General features: G+C 47.0%; 1 pseudogene; it reads right to left on the minus strand.

The window, feature by feature from the left end:
* Positions 1–406: 406 nt before the first annotated feature.
* LOC150008693 (keratin, type I cytoskeletal 18 pseudogene) lies at positions 407–1,611 on the minus strand (annotated as a pseudogene).
* Between the last annotated feature and the right edge of the window lie 2,155 nt (positions 1,612–3,766).

The raw sequence follows: 3,766 nt of genomic DNA on the forward strand, positions 1-3,766 counted from the left end.
TTTTTATTTTTGTTTTCAAAGATGGTGAGAATGAGGAAACTAAAGGCAAGTCTGTTAAAATCAGAATTTTAGATCAGAGCCAGCAAGAAGTTAGCCAGAATCTGGCCATACAGATGTTATGAAGGGCAGATGGAAATATTGATCAGAAACTAGGAGGAGAAAAAAAAACGAAACAGAAGATTACAAATATGAGAGAACCTAGGACAAGGAACATTACAGATTTCTTGCAAAGAATCAGGGCTAGATTCTTTGTGGAACAGGACAGCAAATTCTGCTACAGGAAGCTTCTTGAGGACTAAGACCTCACCCTTATTCGTCTTTTCAGTAATCACTGATGTATTTGTTGGCCTCCTGTCCCCTAAGGTGTGCCCCACTGCTGCTGCCTTAACACCTCAGAACTTTGGAGTCATTGACCTGACACCACTTTGCCGTTCACTATTCTGCCGGTGGCGGTCTTTTGAATGGATTGCTTGGAGTTGCTGTTGTCTAGCGTGTCACCAAGATTGAAGTCCTCCCCTTCTTCCAGCAGGCAGTAGTAGGTGGCAATCTCAGCCTCATACTCCTGGGCCTGGTGCTGCCCCTTGGCCCAGGTCTGGGCCAGTTCTGACTCCAGGTGCAGCAGGATTGCATTGAGCTGTTCCATCTGCCTGGCATAGCGCATCTCTACCTCCCTCAGGCTGTTCTCTGAGCTGGCCTTTATATTTCTCATGGAGTTCAGGTCTATCTGCAAGGACTGGACTGTACGTCTCAGCTCTGTGAGTGTTACGTCAGCACCTGCTATCTCAGCAGTCTGCCAGGTGACCACTGAGATGTTCTCCTCACTTTGCTGAGATCAGTATTTGTGTAGCTCCTCTTGGTTCTTCCAAGCCAACTCCTCATATTGGGACTAGGTGCATGCTATGATCTTCCTGATATCCTGAGATTTGGGGGCATCCAATACCACAGTCAACTCAGGGTAGGCAATCTGGTTTTGTAGACCATTTACTTCCCCCTCCCCCTGCCGAATGGTTCTTTTTCATGAAGAGCAGCTCCTCCTTGAGAGCCATGATCTCTGTCTTCCAGGAGCAGCCGAGTGATATTGATGTAATCAGCGACCTTCCAGAGCCCACTGATGTCACTCTTCACAGACTGGCACATAGCCAACTCTATCTCATACTTGACTTGCAGCAGCAAGACATGCATTGTCACTCTGAAGAACAATGAGGGCATTGTCCACAGAACTTTCAAAGACCTGAGCCCTCAGGTCCTTGATGGTCCTTACGTAATGCCACCAATCTCTGACCTGGGGTCCTTCTTCTTCAGGTGTTCCTGGATTTTGCTCTCAAGCCTCTGATTATGCTCCTCCAGGCTCCTCACCTTCTCTCGGTAGGAGGCTAGGCAGTCATTCAGGCATTGCCTAGTCTCTTTCTCAGTCTGGGTGCTCCCTATGTCAGCCAGACCTCCAGCCATCCCTGTGGCCAGGCCTCCCTGACCATCAGCTTCCCTGGACAGTGGTGGAGCGGGGGCAGGCAGATCCAGAGGCCTGAGCACCCAGCACCTGCATAGGTGCTGACTGCGCTGCTGGTCCTCAGGGCCAGGTGTCTGGGCAACTGCATGAAGCCGGGATCCCATAGTTGGCCGCTTTCTTATTCATTTTTACATCTCTGAAGCTTTGTATATCAGTAACATGCAGATTTTGTGGAGAGAATTTATCAATTTAGGATAGCAGTATCAAAAAACAACCTCAGAACTATCATAACTTTTGCTTCTGCATAGAGCAGGAGTCAGCAAACTATGGCCCTCAGGCCATTTCTGGCCACTGCTTGCTTTGTAAATAAGTTTTATTGGAACACAGCCATGCTCATGTATTTGCGTATTGTCCTTGGGTGCTATACAGTAACACTACAGAGGCAGAGCTGAATAGTTGAGACAGAGACTGCAGGGCCTGCGAGTGTGAAATATTTATTGTCCGGCTCTTTATGGAGAGTTTTTTGACCTCTGGCATAGAGGTTTAAAACTGCTGTTATACATGTTTTCTGTTGAGGGTGACTCAGTCACAGCATGGCTAACTAGGTAGGGTCCAGAGGTAATTGGGAGCACCTGGCTGTTTTGTCAGACAGAACAAGAGCAAGTCCTGGGAACCAAAACAGGATGGGTGTGACAGACCCATCACAGCCAGGAGGAAAGTCATCTTGGTGCAGTACAGTAATCCTGTCTCTCCCTTCTCTGACCATTTTTGTATCTCTCTGATGGCACTGGTGATATTGTACTTCCTATTACCATGATTTATGTCTTCTTTCCCCTGCTCTATTCTGTATGGACTACATGAGGGCAGAGACCGCATTTTATCCATGTTCATATGGTGTGTCTAGTGATGCTTCTGGTTAAGTAGGTACTTATTTAAAGTACGCACTGCAACTAGCAGGATTTTGGTACTATCTGAAGAAGATGCAACTCAGAAGCAGCAGAGTTTGAAATATCAGTAAGCAAGAGATTAATTAAATAGAAAATCACTTTGGAGTAGAGTGTTCAAGGAAGGGGTTGGAGGCAGCCGTCCGTCTCGAGAGACGATGGTGTAGCTTCTTAAGAGTCTATCTGCACCGCCGAGAATGGCTGTGCAGTCCGACTCGGGAGTGACACGGTATCTGTCTCCTCCCGTGTTGAATCGACATCTTGCGATGACGCTGGAGTGTCCTCTCCAGTGAAGCTGAAGCTACAGAGCCTGGGCAGGGTGATATGGAGGGTCTGCTGTTGCCCATGCAGCAGACCCCCCCCCTCTTCGCAGCTGAAGGGTCCAAGGGAAAGACGGAGTCAATACAGCTTGGCTTCAGGTGCACCGCAGGAGTTGCCGGTATTGACTACAACGTCAAACCGCCTTAGGGACTCCGGCTCCGGATTTTCTGTTGGGGTTTACTCCCTTAGCCTTTCCCCTGAAGAGGTATGCCGCAAGGCAGCGGAGGTTTTTTGGAGTCAGAATTTTCCTTCTCTGATGTGCCCTGACTGGAAGATCGAACCAGCGACACTTAGCTCGCAGGCCGACGCTCAATCCACTGAGCCAAACCAGCCAGGGCTCAGGAAGGGGTAACACTAAGAGATAGCTCTGTGTGAGAGACTGTTCAGGGAATTGCTCAGATTTTCTGAGGCATTTTATTTCCCGAAGGCCCAAGGACGTTTTTCATTTTCTGACTCAGGAGCAGAATGCCAAGCTTAAAGTGTTCTCTGTTATTAAATGCATTCTCTGATCCCTTTGCAGTGGGAAATTATTTCCTTTGTCTCACAGATTCTAATTGTAGGTCTAAGAGTGGAGGCTCCTTGTCACTTATTTTCCAATCACATCACTCATTCAACAAATGTTTAACGAGCTACTACTATGTGTCACATCCTTTGAGAACTTGGATTTAAGTTCTGTTTTACCATTATGGAGTACTAAGATGATATACAGTAAATTTTACTGAGAACTGTACTACATACAGATGTGCAAGGGTGGAGAGCTGGGTGACTAGTAGCCTAGGTATGTCTGATCTCAACTTAGGAGTGAGGAGAGAAAGAGAGGTCCGAGTCCATGGTAAGTTCCTCATAAGTCTTACTTTTCTTCCTTGGACCTAGTCCCAAACACAAGCCTCTGGCAGACAGATTCAGGCTCTCTAGAAGTCACTTCCTACTTCTAGTTTTTTGGAGAAGAGGGGAAGTAGATAATGCCTAAGCTTGGTTTTGTACCTTTGATGAAATTCTCATATGCCTAAACTTAGATATCTGAGCTCAAAATGTCAACTATGAGAAATACTTT

Source organism: Furipterus horrens, unplaced genomic scaffold, assembly GCF_987537825.1.
Source record: "Furipterus horrens unplaced genomic scaffold, mFurHor1.1.pri manual_scaffold_5, whole genome shotgun sequence".
Classification (NCBI taxonomy): Eukaryota; Metazoa; Chordata; class Mammalia; order Chiroptera; family Furipteridae; genus Furipterus; species Furipterus horrens.